The sequence below is a fragment of the Macrosteles quadrilineatus genome, unplaced genomic scaffold (assembly GCF_028750875.1).
Source record: "Macrosteles quadrilineatus isolate MER2022 unplaced genomic scaffold, UCM_ALF_1.0 Scaffold_3__2_contigs__length_128488019, whole genome shotgun sequence".
Classification (NCBI taxonomy): domain Eukaryota; kingdom Metazoa; phylum Arthropoda; class Insecta; order Hemiptera; family Cicadellidae; genus Macrosteles; species Macrosteles quadrilineatus.
The window spans coordinates 81,856,736-81,878,712 of NW_026542596.1; the positions used below are offsets into that span (position 1 = coordinate 81,856,736).

General features: G+C 33.0%; 1 protein-coding gene across 1 annotated transcript in view; it reads left to right on the plus strand.

Moving 5' to 3' along the window:
- Positions 1-21,977, plus strand: part of LOC128989329 (uncharacterized) — a 510,234-nt gene that overhangs the window by 31,009 nt on the left and 457,248 nt on the right. Inside the window, exon 2 of the mRNA XM_054411209.1 lies at positions 18,109-18,157. The gene's annotated coding sequence lies outside the window, so the exon portion shown is untranslated. The remainder of the gene's footprint in view (positions 1-18,108; positions 18,158-21,977) is intronic.

The following is a 21,977-nucleotide window of genomic DNA, read 5'->3' on the forward strand; positions in this document are numbered from 1 at the left end:
TACATTTCAGAGGTGAAACGCTAATGTGTTTACCACCGTTGTCAAGCATCATCAGGCGAAACTTTCTAGAGATGATAATATAATAGACATAGCTTTTAGCTGACTAGAACTGAAATAAATGTAGGAAAACGTTTCAGAATGTTTACAACTCATATTTTCACTTCAAATTGTGTTCTACTGTATTGGAAATACGCGAAAATTCTGCAGTAACAAAATTCCTACTGATGAAAATTAACTTTTAAGCGAATTTTCGATGAAGGGAACAAGCTATTAGAGAAGGTATCATGGTAAGACCTGGACCTGGGGCCGATTTACTTTTTCGTTTTGATGTCCTCAGAGGCAAAGAAAACCTATATAATTTGATCAAACTTAGTAAACATATTGTTTACATTAGGCTAGTAGTAGTTTATTAATAACACACTTTGTTACCATCATTGTGGCAGCAAACCTATGTACTCGTTAAACATTATGTTATTTAATTAGATCTATACTAGTGCACCTGTTGATCGAATTCGAATAATTGCAAAGTATTACAGGCGTTATTTGAAAACGGAATAACCCTAAAAGTCATATAATTTCCGATGTAAAAGAGTCAACTCCAAGATAATGTAATCAATCACTCCACTCCAGTTATCAAAACTAAAAGCGAACTCACTCTGAAAACGAATGTTCTTGAGTGTATCATGTATTTACTATGGACAGCTGTAATTAATACAAATTATTCATCTGTTTAATTTAACAGAATCTTTTCTTCATAAGAAATACATTGGGATTTTGATGGTTTGTGGGGCAAAGCCCGAGGACTTTTATTACAGGAATTGGTGAGAGGGGGCATCTACACCAAAAATACTTTATTTTGACACGTCGTTTGTAAAAATCTGTTCATTATTAACAGAGGAGTAGTGTTTCGTAGAAATCGCCTTCACATATTATATATAAGGATGTAAATCAAATCAAGTTTTGGAAATTCACTAGGCCTGCTGATTTGCTACCGGAATAGGGAGGGGCGTCTTCATTCTTTTACATATTTAACAAGTCCTTAAATAGTTTTTACTCAGGTCGTTATTAGTCACTAAACTACTCTACAGACTCGGAAGATTTCGAGTTGCTTCAAAGATTTTTATTCACAAAACTTTTGATAAAAGAATATTGCTTCACGTTAGCTCAATAGAACTTACCTACGCTAACTGTCATGAATAAGAGTTTTGTTTAGATTTGATATGTATGGACTCAGAATGACTGTAGAAAATCCCCAATCAATGGCAAAATCTCTGCAAACAAAACAATTGCAGCAGCTATTTATTGTTTGTAAGTATAACATGGAAGAAAACATATTGCAGTTAGCTATGATCCATTTAAAGATATCAGGGTAAAAAGGTGTGGTATAAAGTTGTACAAAAATATATATTGCTTTATATGCAAAGTGATGGACCCAATGTTTCGCTAATTGATTTTATTGGGTACATCATGTTAGTGTTAGCTTTTTACGATCCCAATAAATTAAATAACTTATCGATCAAATGACTTCTTGATCAGCATCGTACGTGATATTAAATTACCTGAAACCACAAAAATACGTCAAATAACACTATCATGGTATATGTACACTTATACTGTTTACTCACAAGACGGTAAATACATATAAAATATGGTAAATGGTGATCGATTTCGATTGGACATTCCAACCAAAATCAGGCCTAATAGGTCACCGAAGTGTTATTTGACGTATTTTTGTGCCTTCCACTAATAAATTAAAAATATTCAGATAACTATTTCCATTAAAGTTGAAGAACTCCTGCGATACTTGGTATAAAATGTATTTCTTTAGCTTTTGAAGTCACTAAACGAAAAAGTACAGTATTACCGGCAGGGTCTTTTTCAGAATAAATGACTACCAAATAACTTAACCGAAAGTAAGACGTTTCATCCAATAGCATGGATTGTTTTAATAAAGTTTTGTTAATATTGGGGATGATTAGATCAGTATTGATACGAAAAATTCGTCAACCTATGTATATATTAACGATAAAAATCCTCACTAAATACCATTTTACAAGTATCACACATGATACTAGTCTGTGGCACTTCACGGACCTTCTCTTTTGGCACCTTCTCTTTGAGTTTCGGACAAAAGCAGTACCTATTTCAAGCTGTTTCGTGATAAGAGCATCATCAACGCACATTGTGTAATATTGGAAGAGTTATGGCACGGCTGGTACAAAGACATTTGACAGGGTTTGGGGGGATAATCACTATGCTATATATACTTAGGTGTGGAATATTAAGATTAACACCCTTATACATATTCAACAATAAACAAAAAACATAAATTCATACTTTAATTACAATATCAAATTGCAGTTTGATGTATATTTTTGAATAAATATTACAAGTAAATAGCAAATTTATGTTTAATTTTTTTAAATTTACTAAGGGTAATTCAAATTTACCTAGCATCAATTAAATATAATTTTGGAGTTATACGTTTTGGAGGAGGGTGGATTTCCTTGACTTCAAAAATATGTTCGCTATATTTTTTTGTCTCTATGTTGTTGCTATTTTTGAACCTTGCTGTAAGGAAACCGTCCAAACTTTAGTCTTGTTAATATTATAATATTATATAATATAATAACGTTGTTACGTTTCGTTGATAACATACTTTATTAATATAGCAATGAGAAAAGGCTTCTGAGTCCAGAGACGATGTCACTTGACATTGAACCAGTGAAATTAATTTATGAAAACGATCACTTTAACTACTTGGAAACTTGGATGAAAGCTTTTGACGGCATGAAGGTTATTTTATAGAATTTATTAAATGCAGTAAGTGCCAATCAGAGTGGGGTATAACATCCATACTCCATCCATCTAATAGCACTACAGGCTCCAAGCCTATAGCCTTTGAGCTAGAGGGTCAAGATGTGCTATTGTATACTCCGAATAATCATCGTACTTAATGGCCAAGTGACAATCAAATAGCTATGGAACTCTAATTCATTTTGCCAACAGATGTTTGGTGAATCAAATTTCAAAGGGACACAAGTGTAAAAGCTAACTAGATTGGATTTACTTACAATTAATAAAGTTTAGCGTATATTTTATGTAAACTTGTAGAAACCATAAACTTTAATTATGGAAGCCTTAGTATACTAGTATTTGGTTAGTTTTCTTTGGAACATAATTTAGAACACTTATTTACATACATGTAATGTATAGGTAAATATATAAAAACATTTCTAAGTAAAGTACTATTTTTTTTGTTTTTCAACAACCCGTAAAAATAATAATACTTGTGATATTAACAATATATTAATCATTCACTTTTCACCCTATGATTAACAGCTGCTTACAATTTTATTTTGTTTTATAAAGTAAGAAATTACTAGAAGCAGAAAAAGGTTGACCTTCTTTTCATATTCATGGAAAAGAGCTATTTCTGACAGAGAGTAGCTTCCACTTGAAAAATAAAATATTCATTTGCCAGTTCTAAGCACTACTTTATATTACTTTTCTATACTTCGTTGATGTTTAGCCATTGAAATTGCCATACCATTGCAATATATTTATTTCGAGCATTTAAGTTTTTTCCATGCAATAAGGATCAAACAATTTAATAAAACATGGATAAAATCGTCTAGTAAAAATATTTTCTAACGTCTAAGTATTTTCTAAACCACTCACAACCTAGTGTGGTTAGTTTTAAAAGTTTGCTATTTCCTTTGGTTGACGTATCCAACATAGATAAACCGTATAGCCGTATACAGTAGTAATCTTTTTGTTAGTTTTGCTACATAGCTGGTATTAGGCCTGCTAGGAGTCGAGTAATATTAGCAGCAACAAACAAGTTATAACACTATTTTAGAGTGAGTACAACTTATAATGTTTTTCACACTTATTTTAAAGCAAAGGGTTAAGTTAAAATGGAAGTTAAACAGTATGAACTTTATGTTTAGCAATGGGTAAAATGGAAGTTAAACGGTATAAACTCTATGTTTAAGTGTTTGACTTGGATTATTAGTTAGATTTGAGGCTGAACGATCACGTTTGAGTTCATACAACGACATATGACCCGATGGCATTTTTGGTTATACGATGACATTTTGTGGTTATACGATGACGTTTTGTGGTTATACGATGACGTTTTGTGGTTATACGATGACAATTGTGGTTATGCGATGACATTTTGTGGTTATACGATGACAATTGAGAATATACGAATACAATTGAGGTTATACGATGACAATTAAGTTTATGCGATGGTATTACTTGTTACAAAATACAATTACATCTATAAATACATCTTGTGATAAGTTTTGTTACTACATTCATCTGCAGCTTAACTAACAACGGTTTATCCATAGCATCTAACTAAACTTAAATGGAACACGATTACCTACCCTTATATTAACTAAGTTCTTATAAAGCTATGATCTGGTATTCGTTAAGGCAAGAATACTACTTACTATAGTAAGGTAAGATCTCTTCTCCTTTAAGAAATCTAGTAAATTTAAAATCAAAATCTTCAGCATTTTATGTGCTTCATTAATTATGCATCTACGTTTGGATACGTTTAGTTATAACTGACATTGTCAACAATGGGTATCTACAATAAAAACGATGTGAACCGATTTAGGATTTTAAACTAAATTCTAATAATATGGTACAGCTGTTTGAATACTAGTTTAAATAATTTGTTTGGTAGTAATTTACTGTATACTAAACACAACAGCCAACACCACAAATACCACTTATAAAGCATGGGTGGAGCGATGAATAAGCCATGACGTCATACGGTGACGTGTGGCTTTTCATCACACGGACCCTTGGTGAACCTATCAGGGACATCTGTGGCTGTAAATAGGCTCAAATTAACACTAGCTTTTGAGTTAGACTCCTCAATGATCATATAATTTGTTTATGAACGAGAATTTTATTTGTAACATTAATTTTACTACATGTCCTATTTTACCAAATCCCAGGATCGTTGTATCATTTTACAGGTTGTAATCTAGATGATCTCTAAAATACGACTAAATTTTTAAATTCATTGTATAGTTAATATTCCCATTTTTAACAATACAGCTGGATAAATGTTTTACTGTTTGATTAGAATGGCTGTATCCCGTGGAGTCTGTCATATCGGTGATTTAATTAGTGGCTGGGATTTATTTTTTGTTTACTCCATTACTTGTTACCTACTTACTATTTCATTATGTTTTTATTGGATAAAACTATTTTTTCACACTGTTAAATAATTTTATAAAACATTATCGTTTATTAAGTAGTATAACGATGGCAGTTGTTTAATTTTGTTAAGCAGATTTTAACTTTTTGGTAATATTGCATTTTAAGCAACGTGTTTCAGTTAGCAATGATTAGGAAAATATAAAACTCATACAGTGTTGAAAATGTACGTATGATCATTTTACTAAAACTAGACAAATAAAATAAACAAAGTAGTTATTTAATACCCTTTTAGCCATTAACCCTACCTAAAGGGATAAGGCATTTTTCAATACATAATTAATTGGGTTTCAATTCTTAAAAAATACAAAAGAAGCCAAAAAAAAATGAATATTAAAACCGATAATATTCATAGCTACTAATAACATTCAAACTTTAAATTTAAAAGTACACTTTTTTATACTTATAAACTTCCAATGGAAAATTAACGAAACCTAATCAAACATTGACAAGCCATTTAAAAGTTTAAGTAAATACACGTGAATAGAAGTTTATTGACTAGAGAATAGATTTTTCTGTTCACATTGCTAAATTAAAAAAAAAACCTTAGATAAGTTTTTGACGCATTATTAGTATTATTTTTATTTGCTTTGTGAGAATGCATGGGCGTTTCACAGTGAGATGTTATGTTCACGACTCTTCATGTTTTATTTTTTCAATCAGCTCGGCACTGCCTCTGCAGTGCAAATAAAAAGTTCAAACATGGTCTACGAACCATGAAAAACAAATAGGACCAAATATTTAAGCATTCCGTATATTATAAACCAATTTACTTATGTCATTACATTTAGATTTTTTTAGTGTGCTGCCATTTACTTTGTTATAAGTTAAAATGCCTGCTTTAAACCACCTTAGAAATAGTATATTTATAAAAATTTACATTTTGTTTGTTATCTTTATTCATCAGTTGGACCTCTCCGACGAGTTTTTTTTTACTCGTTGAGGCCAAGCTGTTGTAATTTTTCTAATATTTGAATATTTAAATTTGAATAGTGTAATATTTTTTTTTATATAAGTTATCAAATTAAAAATCATAAAATAGTCCGCTATTTAACATTTGTAACCAAATGCACATATTTCTCAATACAATTTGTGATGCGATTTGCAGTTGTGGTCTTCTAGTGGTCGAGTGATGTGACATTTACATCATACATTATTGTGATGAATATTCAACACTTGGAAAACATGGCGAACAAATAAAACAATCAATAGAACGGACAAAAGAAGTTCAATTTAATTTAATTGTATATGCATTTTGCTCATTTGTTTACATAAAGTACACTGTGTAAAATTAAAACTCTGGCTGGAATGGTTTTGATTTTGTAGTTAATGATCTATTATATTTTGTGTATATAATCGTCTGAATGTTTAGAGACGTTTGCAAATGGTAAGTTAAAAATGTAATTTTGCTTGAGATACAAACTAGAATGTAAGGATTTATAATCCAAGTTTAATATTTTTTTCATAAACTTTTCATTTTTAGTATCACTTTTCTAATGGCCACATTTTCTTTAATTATCCCTTGATGAAACTACAGTAGAAACCCTGATATCCGGCCTTGGTTTTACCGGTCCTCTGTTTATCCGGCCACTTCCAGGAAGCCAATATCAAAATGTTTTTCTCAAAGCTTACAGACGTTTAGATGCAAGCACTAGTCTTTGCGACTTGTCTGAGCTAAACTATTTATCTGAACTATTTATCTGTTTGTTTAAATACATTTTACTGTGCCACTAAACTCAGTTGAGCTAAGCCTAACCTCTAAACAGTTGGTTGATTAATTACAAATGGGGATTGGGCAATTATTTTTTGTATTTTTTTCACAAAATAGATAAGAAAGTTGAGTAGAAATGTATTTACTATTTAGGTCCTAAAAATCTTCATTGCCGATTTATTGTAATTTTTACTTCCATTATTTGATAGTTTTTGTTACCTGAAATCTTAATACTCGTATGTTCATTCCTTTACAACTTTAACCTACAAAAAAATATTTTTTTTTATTTGTACGAACATGTTAATTCTTCGAAAAATAATCCTAGAATAGACTTAAATGATACTTTTGACAGCATGTATTGATTAAATATTATTAGGTATGAATTATTTTCATTTTCATAGTTGGTTGGTTTATCCGGCCAAATCGCTATCCGGCCAGGGGCTTGGTCCCGTGGTTGCCGGATATGAGGGGTTCTACTGTAATGCAGTGTGAATTTTCCCAAGTTGATTATCTAAGAGGCCGTGTGATGGCAGGCCACACGTCACCGCATATCTTATGACGTCTTGACTTATTCATGGCTCCAGCCACCCCGAGAGTTGGGCTGGGTCTTCTGTAATGCTCAATTTTAAGGGTTGTTTTGTCACTGATCAATAAACTACATTGCATACATGTATTGTATATAAAAAGGCTACTATCACCAATATTTTAAAATGTTTTTAATATTTTCAATTTAGTCTGTAGGCTAATTTCTATATAAAATGCGATATATTTCAATTTATATACAAAATATTAACATTACTTATACCTTCCACCTGTATTGCACTCACTTTAACACTTATCCTTACCTAACAAGAATATTTGCTGTTAAATAAAAGTTATTTTATTAAAGTGAAAATATGCGGAAAATGGAAAATGTTGAACCACAAATATCTTGATCATATCGTCATTTACCAATGTCATCTACACTTGGGCCAAACGTGGACTGTAATAAAAAAGTTTTCTTTTTGCAAGATAATTGAAACATAAATCCCCAGTTCAATATTTGCACTCTATTACTTTTAATTCCGACTGATGAAATAAATATTTAAAAAAAAATCTATTCGTCGTTTGAAATTACTTAAAATTTAAATTTTAATATAAAACACTTTTCATAAATTAGGATATGATGATATTACATAATTTATTCAGCTTATTGCATTAGTCATGTTAACAAATCATTTAACATTTAATACAATGTACTCGATAAAGCATTTCTAGGTTTTGTATGATTTTCGACATTCAGATTTACAAACAAATACAATAATAAAAAATGAAAAAAATCTGCAATCATGATGAAATATTTAAATCAAAATTTAATCACTACTACAACTGAACTAGATCATAAACGAACACACAAGAATGTTGATAGAATGTTATTTGATACACAGGACCGGCAATTTTGCCATGATGTTGACTGACAAGGTCGATACGATATCTTGTTGTACAAACACCAACTATTTTGACAGTGGCCACATTAATACAAATTGTACAAGTGAGAGAGTATTTCAAATGGATAACTAATAGAATACGTGATAGTTTAATTATTATTATCTTAAAATATTGTGTAATGAACAGTTGTTGCAAAGAGTTGTGTGCAACACCTTGTGCTTTAATCTACTACATACGACTTCTAGGTGTAATTAATATGTTTACCAAACCCGCCATGTTAAACTTCCCTATCCCAAGAGTGATGTATATAACTTCGTTACTTCTCGAGTGATGTAAAGTTGAAAAAAACTCACTCGGTGATGTAATGAAACCCATTTAAATAACATTGAGTGCTCAACTTAAAAAATATACCTCTATGGAGCCAACGACGTTCAACGCTAGAAATCAGCTGTGCGCTTGAATTTATATTGTTATGTTTTGAAGAATTTTCCTAACCTTGCTTTTGTTTGTAAATGAACGCTACTGTTAGAAAATTAGTGAAATGGATAATGAAAAATATTGTACGTAACCCCCTGTATATTGTCGGGTCACGTAAAATCTTGTACGTTACAAGTTACGCAAGAACGTGTTTACATCACTTAGGTGAATTAAGCAACTCGCTTCCGCTCGTTACACAACATTCACCTGCGTGATGTAAAATCGCTCTTACTACACTTGTAATGTGAATAGCTATTACATCATGCCTTTAATTTTATATAGTTGACAAACTAATCTGGTTCACGTAGATTCAACCAATAAAGCAAAATATTCTCCTCGCAATGTTTAATTAAAAGTGGTAGAAGGGCCGTGAGCCCAGCCATGTGATTGATGAAGGTATATTGAAATACCTCTGTGAGCCTAAGCCACCATCTCATTATGTCAGAGCTAAGCCTTTGATCAGACGGTTCTATAACCTTAACACGTGGTTATGTAAAATTAAAAATAGCCACAAAATATACTTTGTTTTTAAGATTTTTTTATGACTCCAGCGGTACGTAACCACGGGGTCTCACTCAATCAGCCTATATATTAATTTTTCTTGTAGATTATGCGTTTAAACGAATTCAATATTAGTGAAATCTTAAAACTATTAAAACTATTGACGAAATAAATATATTACAAAAAAAATATATATATATATATGTTACAGAACTATCGTTGGTATTAAGAACATTAACATGTCTATCATCATGTTAAAATTGTTACCCAACTTAAAAACTTAAATTTTGTTATCAGTCAATTAACACAATTGTATTCCATAATACTGCATAATTGCTTTTGAATTGTTATATTACAGGATAAATTTCACTTCTATAAATATTCTGTTTATAACATTTAAAATAAATTGGGAAGAGGAATTATTTATATATTTAAAAATATTTATAAAATCTACTCACTTATAAACACAAGTAGCCTACTTTACTCTCCGTTGAATATATTGCTAGACTTGACGACATGTTGGTCTAAACTGACATGTTTATGTTAATTTGTTGAGCTGCGGTTGTGGTACGAACGTTGACATTGCTATTACAGCACAACTGTCGAGTTTTTGAAACTATAAGCTATTGCAATAACTTATTCAACATGATTTTACCTTACAAAATGGACTACCGATCTAATAGGCATTCAATGATCACCTTATACTTTTCTAATCTAATACAAGGCTGTGTCATGACAAAAGTGGCAACACCGCGGTACCGGCCTATTGAAACAGCTGTTGCTAATTCACAGTTGGGGGTCTGAGCAATACAGGTTTTTTATTGTCGATATTACCATGGCACAGGCCGGTGCGACGTTGCCACACACCAACGTCTGGGCCTTGTATTAGAAGAGCCAATGACTTCATGGATCATTCCGCTAAAACATTTTGTATATTAATAGAACTTAGTACTTAGTTTTACACAACGGGTTCTATATTAATAGATGAGTGAACGAAGTGAACGAATCTATGTATCGTGTATAGCGGAGTCGGAGAAAAGTTGTCCGCTTGTCTGTCTGTCTATCTGTGTGTGTGTTCGCACCAAAAACTCAAGAACCGTCGCACTTATAGCGTTCAAATTTTGCACAAATAATTATGACACCAGTGGGAAGACCTCATTAAAATTCTAGACGATTCCGTTCAGTAGTAATTATAAAAACCTTAAAAACATTTTTAAATTTGTCCCATAAGAATAACATTAGGAGCTACCTTCTTCTTCTTCTTATTTGTTTACGTTTTGCGACCAACAATTTTGTTGTCTACTTTAGACAGAGAGAACGACTTTTACTCTAAGCTATTTTATTCATGGAGTAAACAGTTTGGCGTCTATGAATATATATCATTATAATTTCACAGGTTTCAGAATAATGTTGTTTAAGTTAATTAAATTTCACAACTTTCTGAATAATAAATTGAACTTTACAATATTTATCGGCAGTTATATACCGTTTTTATTCAGTATTAAAATTCACCTTTAAATTAAAAATATATATGTATATATTTAGAACAAAGCAGCTTTATACATTATTCAATTTAATGTTGGCATTGAATATTAAAAATTCAAAGATTTTAGTACTAAACTGCTATGCGAAGAGGGGGGAAACACGTCCACGACGTAGAGAGTGGTAAAGGAAGCGGAAAGGTGAGCAGTGCGGAATGTGGAAATCCTTTGTGACTGTTAAATTAATATATCTGTAATACTTAAATGCTATGGAAAGAGAGGGAAACAGGTCTACGATGTAGGAAGTAGTGAAGGCAGTAGTCAAGGCGAGCGCTCCGGAGTGTGGAAAGCCTTTGTGACAGTTATAATAATGTATCTACAATTCTAAAAACGCAATGGGAAGGGAGAGAAACAGGTCCACAACGTAGGAAGTGGTGAAGGAAGTAGTCGAGGCGACCATTCCGGAGCGTGGGAACCCTTTGTGACAGTTAGAATAATGTATCTGCAAATCTAAAAATGCTATAGGAAGGGAGAGAAACAGGTCCACGACGTAGGAAGTAGTAAAGGAAGTAGTCAAGGTGAGCACTCGGGAGTGTGGGAACCCTTTGTGACAGTTAGATTAATGAATCTGCAATAATAAAATGCTAAAGGAAGGGAGGGAAACAGGTCCACGACGTAGGAAGTGGTGAAAGAAGTAGTCAAGGCGAGCAGTCCGGAGTGTGGGAACCCATTGTAACAATTAGATTAATGTATCTGCAATAATAAAATGCTAAAGGAAAGGAGGGAAACAGGTCCACGACGTAGGAAGTGGTGAAGGAAGTAGTCAAGGCGAACAGTCCGGAGTATGGGAACCCTTTGTGACAGTTAAGTTAATGTACCTGCAATACTAAAATGCTATAGGAAGGGAGGGAAACATGTCCACGACGTAGAAAGTGGTGATGGAAGTAGTCAAGGCGAGCAGTCCGCAGTGTGGGGACCCTTTGTGACTGTTAGGTTAATGTACCTGCAATACTAAAATGTCATAGGAAGGGAGGGAAACATGTCCACGACGTAGGAAGTGATGATGGAAGTAGTCAAGGCGAGCAGTCCGGAGTGTGGGGACCCTTTGGGACAGTTAGATTAATGGATCTGCATTAATAAAATGCTAAAGGAAGGGAGGGAAACAGGTCCACGACGTAGGAAGTGGTGAAGGAAGTAGTCAAGGCGAGCAGCCCGGAGTGTGGAAACCCGTTGTGACAGTTAGATTAATGGATCTGTGATAAAAAAATTCTAAAGGAAGGGAGGGAAACAGGTCCACGACGTAGGAAGTGGTGAAGGAAGTAGTCAATGCCAGCAGTCCGGAGTGTGGGAACCCTTTGTGGCAGTTAGATTAATGTATCTGCATTAATAAAATGCTAAAGGAAGGGAGGGAAACAGGTCCACGACGTAGGAAGTGGTGAAGGAAGTAGTTAAGGCGAGCAGTCCGGAGTGTGGGAACCCGTTGTGACAGTTAGGTTAATGTACCTGCAATACTAAAATAATATAGGAAGGGAGGGAAACATGTCCACGACGTAGGACGTGGTGATGGAAGTAGTCAAGGCGAGCAGTCCGGAGTGTGGGGACCCTTTGTGAGGGTTAGGTTAATGTACCTGCAATACTAAAATGCCATAGGAATCGAGGGAAACATGTCCACGACGTAGGAAGTGGTGATGGAAGTAGTCAAGGCGAGCAGTCCGGGGTGTGGGGACCCTTTGCGACAGTTAGGTTAATGGATCTGCAATCAAAAAAAATTCTAAAGGAAGGGAATTAAACAGGTATGACGTAGGAAGTGGTGATGGAAGTAGTCAAGGCGAGCAGTCCAGAGTGTGGGGGCCCTTTGTGACAGTTAGGTTAATGTACCTGCAATACTAAAATGCTATGGGAAGGGAGGGAAACATGTCCACGACGTAGGAAGTGGTGATGGAAGTAGTTGAGGCGGACAGTCCGGAGTGTGGGGACCCTTCATTAGTTAGATAAACATATATTGGATTTTTAATCATTTTTAGATGATATAATTACGATATCGTTGTTTTAAATCATCATTGTAAGCCATACGATATTTTTTAGGAGATTCCTTACATCGTGCTTTGGCAATTACGTTAAGTTAGATTAGTTCAGTTTGGCTTAGTTTTGTTTATGATAGGCCTCATAACAAATATGGAAATAGGCTTCATTTAATCAAAAGACATGTTGTACAGGAACGATGGATTTACGTCCTATCAATAACTGTTGGAAATCCATTACGTATATTACCAATGACTTTGGTTGATTAATGGATGAGAAGTTAGGATTGTTGTTGACTAAGATTTGGTTGATTTGCCCATACAAATAACATTGTGTTCACCAGTGACACCGGTAAGTAGGCTAGGTGTGGGTGGACTCTTTCATTACTGCGCTCATGTTCACTCATCCCGTTACGCGCGGAATAAGCGTACTACTAGTATATACATCATGTTTACAAAGTGGGTCCATTTCTCATTCACCCACCATTTGACTTAAACTTGTCACTATTTGAATGGTGGATTTTCCGTAGAACTTTGATTACTAAATAGCTTAAAATGGATTTATTTATGCCTGAGTGAAACTTTTCCAAGTTAGAAATGCGATTCAAAGGCATATTAATACTTAACTTAGTCTTTAAGCCGTAAGAAATTTTAATTCGTCATATTACATTGATAGTTTACTTGTTTTACTGGAAAATCTATATACCTCATACAATGAAATTTTTCCTTATTACATCCTTTTACGAGTCGTCCTAATGAACAGATTTTTACGATTACGGTGTCATTTCAAAGCTTATGATCTAGCACACCTGCGAATATTAATTAAAAAGATAATTTCCTTAAGGGCTTCTATTCACCCTCTCACGTACAATATGTTTCTAGAGTACATTTTCATTATCATTACGAGTTGAAGACGCCACCTAGGTATATTCTAACCCAAATATGAGTGAAGGATGAATGTAGAATGGTAACTGCTATAAAGGAATATAATCTTTGCAAAGGTAATTTGGTTATGTACTGGATTCATTTTGCCTCGGAAACAAGCTTTAGACCCTATTTAACTGCACAATTTCTGTGTACAGGTCTCCTCGTAATAAGATTTAATTCGGAAGATAAATACATACTTCTATTTCACGTAGACATTTTTAAAATTAGTTTCTGCATTATACATTTACCTTTCCGATATGTTCCACTAAGTGCACAACAGCTCAGCCCAGTCCACACAGCCACACTCGCCTCACAGTCACGTTGCCGTACTTTACTCCAATTTGTCTCCAACGTTTGTAACTCTTTATTGGCTTCAGAGGAAGCCTTCGACTTAAATAAAGCTCAATCCTCAAGTTTCTTATCGTTCTAGGTAGTATTTGTGTTTGTTAGTAAAAAAAACAACAACAAGTAAGATGATTCGTCTTTACACTATTCTAAACTATGAGATGAAACACGTTCTCTGTCCGTCGTAGTCCATATATGTTCAATATTGAAACTTTTATTTAGTTAATTGGTGTTTGATGTTGTGTGTTTGGTTTGTGAATTTATACTGTTGATTAAGTTTGTCACTGTCCTATAATTTTAGCTTAGTTTCTTAGTTAAATAAATTATTTTTTTTACATTTCTTATTTATATTTTCTACCAACATAATATTAAAACACTTATCAACGCTCTTGGGTTAAATGCAGCGGACTCACTTGATTATTGATTCTCATAGGTTAGAGTAAAGGTAATAATCTCATTGACAAATGACAAATAGCAGTGATTATTTGTGACAAAGACAGATAGTGCAGAGGACAAATCCACTACAATCTGTGATACTATGGTGTGGTTCATGAGGGACGGCCAAGGAGGTAGTGACACTTCATTAATATTTTTTGCTCCTAACACGTTTTAGTAACAACTTATATTTCTATATGAGGTAGATGACCTGTAACATTAAATGTAATGACGGATGTGTGGTATAAGTATTCCGGCCGTAAGATAAAAATTGGAAATGTAATAAATCATTAGTATTTTCTTAGTTGTACACATATTGTACGCATACATATTCTATAACTCATCATTATAGAATCTTACATACAAATCTCAAACGTTTTAAGCCAAAGTTTTATAAATTTATGCAGTTTTAAATAAGGTTTTTCAGTAAAAGAAGAAAGATTAAGAAATTGAATTGAGAATTGTGATTCAAGTAGAAGTGCCGAGCAGAATAACTATGTCAGGTGCAGCATGAAATATAAACCTATTAAGATATCATTCCTATATAATGAGTTTTGCTCTCTCAATGTGCGATGATACAATTACGGCTCCAAGGGTAAGATTTCACAATTAAAAACATAACAAAGCCAAGCATTTAAGTCTGAAACCCCCTTTACCTATAAACATTTAACCCATAACCAATTATACGATTAGACATTTTAAAGGTACATTTGATATTGTACACTTTGGGTCCGTTTGTAAAGATATGATGCGAATACCCAAAAGATTACCCAAGTATAACATTATTTTTAAAATAATACTCATTATAACATATAACATTGTATACATAATCTATACAACACATTATGTTTTATAAAGACTGCGCAATAGTATTGAGCGATAGTAAAATGAAGTAGGCCATGAAAACTATTTGAGAACGCAGAAAACCATTTAGAAATACCGTAATTGGATCAAATAACGGGTAGTTATTAAGGTCACTGGCCGTGCCTAGTGACACGTAGGCACGAGCCTGGGATTGTTTTTCACATTGCTTCAGGCTATACCGAGGGGTTGCGGCATTATCACTAGGATAAAATCCATTGGTGATTTGGCGAGATTTGAACCTGGGACCTCAGGTACCGAAGTGCCGTGCTCTAACCACTAGACCAGCTCGCTTACCCAGTGGGAGTGTAGAGAGATAAGTAATGTAGTACCCAACAGTTGGTATTTCAAATTGAAACGAATAGTGTTTTATTATCCAAGCTTGGATACCAACCTTTAAAAAAATGTTTGTTTAAGAAATTAAGAAAACTTGTTACTTTTTAATTGAAAATCGTAGTTGTTCTTTTAATTACCCAAACTAAAATAATAAACATGTGTACTAATCAGTATTGTTCATGGTGGTGGCTGATACAAAGCTAAAGACTATTAAATAATCTCATCTTACTTATCTAATTGAGCAGTCCTTGTACCTTAATCACTCTAGTCTAGTTCAAGTTATTGACCGGTACACAGCTAATGTATTAGCTCTGCACACTAATAACACTTTATGATTCAATGTTGTTCAAGCTGATATTGGTTGATGCGCATTTGTTATCGTCAATGACAAGACATAATAAGAATATAATTTACAAACACATTAAAATCAGTTACTATTTAGGAAATCTGAGAAAAATATGTTTTACCAAAGATTACACATGCTACGCAAAATTTTGCGTAGCATGTGTAATCTTTGTTTTTACTAAAGGGTAAATTAATTAAGTCTTGATTGAGAAACTAAAATAAAAATAAAGTGAACAAAATATTGGGAATTGTATCAAAGTTTTGCATTTTTTATTATTAGAACGGATTTTATTTTGCATAGTAAAAAAATAAAGTTAAAAAATGTTTTCCAATTCAATAAAAAAATTCATTTAAAATCACTAAGGTCACTGAATTAAACTAACTGTCAGGCTCGTCTAAACTATAGGTAGTCTGCTACACGAGATAACTACGACATGGCAATTACATACAATCACTGCTACGTTAAATAGCTGACAGATAAACATCTATAGTGACAGTCCATTAAAATGCTGAATATGTTGGATTTTTGATAACTAGCTCATCTCAAATAATACGTTGATTAAAGATTCAATGCAAATACATATGTATAATGAACGGTATATGATATGGATTAATGTAGATTTTTAAGGACCTAGAAAACTTGCATGCTGAGTAATTACAGCAAGTAAATCAGCTTTGCAATATCCGTAGTATTAAGTTGTAGAATAATAATTTCCATATTACTTTTTGGTTGTTTCAACCGTATTATTACATTTAAGTTTTTTTTTTTATCATGTAGTTTTAATATTTTTTCTTCCACCTGTCATCGGGTACACTCGATTAGAAAAGCTTATACCATCATTTTAATACAATTGTAGTTGAAATCATTTCTAATTGTAAATACTTGTTGGATTATCTTTATTCTACTGTATTTTGTTTGAGGGAGCGAGCTGGTTTAGTGGTAGAGTTCAGTAATTTCCGAAGTTTCCGCAATTTCAGGTAAAATCCAATTAATCACAAATAGCTTTTAGGTACTTAGTAGTGCCTCATGCCCCTCAATGCCTAGCCTAAATACATGTGAAAACAATTTTTTGTTTGAGCATAGCGTCCTAAGATTTGAAGCTAGGCCAAAAACTTTATTTCAAGATAAAGTTTCCTCGTTATAAAACTGCAACCCTATGGCATATTGTTAAATTTAACCAATTAAGCAATTTCTTATCTCACATTATGATTAAATGTGGTAGAAGGGACATGAGCCTAGCCATATGATTGATGAAGTAATATTGAAATACCTCTAAGTCACCATCTCATTATGTCAGAGCTGAACCTTTGATCAGACGCCTTATCACAACACTAACACTATGACCCGTTACCAAAATAGTCAGCTCCCAAAATATATTACGGGTTGTAAAACAATATCTGAAGCAGATTATTTGGAATAATGTTTATTTCTGAAATTAATAGCTAATCAATTTATTAAATTAATTCTGTAGTTAATTAATAGGGTCGTATTCAACTAAATTAATAAGAGTCCTTGTTAAAAACTATTAAATAATATTTGTATAGTATACCACTTTATCCATTGCTACAGTATTATGTTTTACATAATTTTATGTTTATGTAATGAGTTGTTTAATACGAAATATTTTCCGTAACTATTGTTATTTATTACCCCTTTAAAATATTTAAAATATTTTATTTTGTTATTTATGTTTCTGTTTATTTTTATTTTTATATTTATATACGCCAGTGGTGTTTTTTCAATTTTTTTTTGTAAAGCAAATGTCCCAAAACAGGAATGTTTACTATCTTATAACGACATTTTTGTTAGATAGCATCAATAATAAAATAGCCAAATGAGAAATGCATCCAGGTCTAGGTGGTGATATCGCTTCGAATCCATCCAGTGACCTTCTATTTTGAAAGCGAGACTATAATCATTCGGCTACCCAGACAAATAATTGTGATACTTTATATCAATGAATAAAAACTTATATACTAAATTGTTTTGTTACAGATTAAGTTAAAAACCACGAGTGAAACAGCAGTTTTGCCGGATATAACTGGTAAGTTTTCATTTTTATTAACAAGCTCAAAACCAAAGCTTTTGTCTTGTTCATCTTTGTAGCAAGCTGTTTTATTTTATTTTTTCATGTAACAGATCAATTGATATTATTTTTTTTGCTATATACATTTCTGGAACATACCATCTTCTACGATAGACCTGCAGAAAATACCTCTTACAGTTGATTTTATAATACAGTACTGTAGTCTCGTAATATATTCTTTATACGGTTTTTCATAACTTATATTCTTACAAAATTTGCTTGAATGAGTCGTAGCCCTCTTAAAGACTCCTTAAGTTATTAACCATATAATCTACAACTTCTTATACTTGAATAGTATGGTCTAAGCTTCATTATATATATTTACATGGAATTGTAGAGGAAAGATCGTTTTTCAGAACGGAAGTTAAACAATGTAACACTACATTTAATCAATGTCATGAGACGTTCCCGAGGCTGGAGTTTATGCAAATACCTCCTGCTGAAGGTAAGAGATGCAAATGTCGAAGTAGGCCTGCGAGAAGTGATAACAGGATTGGATGGCTTTCAACCACGTGTAGTCGAACAACTTGAACAACTTAGCTTTAACTACAATAATTATCTCATTGAAGTGTATAGGCTTCGTTCGATTGTCGGGTTGTTTTTAGCTTAGTTAAGACTATTAGGAAAACTGTTTTTATGCAAAATTAGTCTAACGAATTTCAGAGTAGGCCAATATGGAAAATACTGAGAAGTGATTTGCTATAATCTTAGGGGTCTAGATCAATTCGACCAGTTATGGCCAATTTCAATAGTTTCTTTATTTTGCCCATATTACAACACATACACGCACACAAACAATACACGCACACAAACAACATACATAGGACAAACAAGCATTGTGCTTTTTTCGCACAAAAATGCAGCTCGTGGATTTACAGGCGAAAAAAAACACACAATCCACGCGTAACTTTTGATCTGAACATGTATTAGAGGGTTGACCATTATTTACATACCTCAAATGTTTACGAGCAGACACACACAGGTTATATACGACCAATCACTGATGCTATACATCCATTATGACCATTGGTTGTCATCCTATAATCTGAACGGGCATGTTGATGACACGTCGTATTTGAGATAGAGTTTTTACGATTATCATAATTTTCAACCTTTAATATATAAAAATAAAAATTAAATAATAAAAAGTGCAATGCCAGAATTGCTTGAATGGGTCTTAACCAAAGGAACATCAAACACATTTAATTTGTTTCCAATAGTACAATGTTTTTTACAAAGATAATGCATATCTACTACTCGTTAAATACATGTTCAATTACACAAAAAATACAAATGTACCCGGTGATACAATAATATTGTGCATTAGTTAGTTACATAAGTAAAAACCAGTTATTACACATTTTACATATATATTCAACATTCACAATTTGCTGATAAACTTACAATGTATTGTAATAAGTAATGCGTACAATATTACTGCAACCGTATCCAATTATAAATTCATGGTCAATTCACACCTAAAAATAGAATGTAAAGATTATACTACCAAGATATCTCCAAACTTAATAAGGTTGGCTCTGGAAGGTCCGGAAGCACAATAAAAGTTTGTTTCAACAACAACAGCCCATGGTAAATGTTGTAATTTTGTAAGCTTTTACATACTTGTAGCCTTACATACTTATTATAGTTTGTTCCTATAGATAAAAATAGCCTACTTTATATCATTGGTGTTTCATATATCTGTTCTGTTATCTAAGAACAGATCTTAAGAATAATGGCAGTCTTATAAATGGTATAATAACTGGGACGGGTCGACGGGTGGCATCGTCCTGTAATCCAGCAACTAGGAGGTCACGAATTGTGGATATTTTTAGGCATGCACTGTGGATGCGATACTCCCTGGTGTGGATTAACGTCCTCAATAGAGAGTACTACGACTATACGCAGTACTATCCTAATAATAAGACCAATTCGTTAATACCAAGGCAAAATGTATTCAGATTCCACTATAAACTGTTGGTCCTTTAGTTGCCATTAGCTGTATGGGCTAGCACCTGTGTCTAAGGAATAAGTCGGCCTTGGTCACTAACAAGACTACAAGATCGCACTACTCATCCTACACTCATCTCCATTCATACTTGGCTTAAAATGCCTACTTTGTATGGTCGCCATTTCATTAAAAAAGTTAAAAAAAATTATAAAGTCCTTGAATTATACTTGTATTTTTGGATTTAGCCACATTTGCACCATTCTTTTGGGCTTTTGACAACTAGATATGTGTTTCCATGCAACTGTTTTTAGAATAATTTAATTTAACTGCTTTCCCAATATTACTAGATTTATGATATTAAAATTATTACAGTAGATTTCTGTGATTCCATGTAAATCAAATGTTTAGCAATTTTTTACATTCATATAATGGTATTCTGGTACAGTACTGGTAACCTTTACATACATCGATTTTTAATATACCCTCAGTATTCATAGAATGTCTATTAGATGAGTGCAGTATTCTACATTTCTAACGATTGATAACTTATTCGCGAGGCGGTTCATTTGACATAAAATATTCCGAAGGTATTGTTAGGTGTGAAAACTAAATTAAATTCACCTATCGGTTTAACAAATACAATTTAACTTATTTTTTTTATATTAGAAACAATAACGGGAAACAACCCCCACTAAACTGACAAACTGTTCACAAACAGCATCTACATTTACAAACAGGGAGTCAGTATGTAACATTGTAGCAGTAGCATGTAGCGTAATAAAGTATACATTAGTGAGACTGTTGCTTTGTTACCATAAACATGCGAAGCGTAATGTTTTGACAGCTGTTGAGTAGATGTGTACCTGACAGTTACAACTCCTACTTGACCCGCTTTTAATTTTTGATTAGTAATATATTTTTATAAGTTATAGCTGTTTTTCATTTTATATAAACCAGCAGTGTTAGGTTCTACCGTCAAAAGTTTAAAGGATCATAAATGCTGAATTTATGGTTATATAAAATTAGTATCAAGAAAAAATTATTTTAACCAACACGTGGTTGTGTTTTAGAAATCTGAAACACGTTGATCCTAAGCTATTTACATGGGTCACTGAGGCTTTCTGTACCAAGAATTATGAATAAATAAAGGATGAGGTCGCGATGAGCGATACGATGGATTTCGTTCAAACAGTTTCTTACTTTTGGAGTTTGGCCCTTGAAATCCAAGCAAAGAAGCGATGTTTGCATAACAATTAAAGATAAGTTTAACACTTTTTACAAAAAAAAAAAAATATTTATGGAATAAATATAATCTGCTCAAACACACACTTTTCGGCTTTGGAAAGCGAAATAGTTATAGAACTATTTTGTGCGGCCATACTAGATTACTGAAAAAATACCATAGGTAGTTTGATTGTTTGGATTCCATTTTTTAGCCCCTGAACTGCGTAGTATAGACTAAACTTAAACCACTTTAATGTTTTCTGTAACCACTTGAGAATGCCTTAAATGGCGAAACATATGTAGTGGACTTCAAACACTATATTTGAACTGCAAGACGAGGTATGTAAAGTTTAGTCATTGTTTAGGATAAGTACTTGCTCATTCCTGTGTTGACAATGGGAGTAATATCCGGATCTAAACCATGTTGATTGGTTTGCCGTTTTGCACAATAGTAAAGCATCCATATGCGATTTGTTGTTTTGACTACGTGATGGGTCTAGCTGAATGGGACACGGCAATGAGGTTAAGTTCTCAATATCATGCATTTATCAATGTCAAAGTATCGTATGATTGTCTTTTAAAAAGAGTCCCTAGCTATCATGA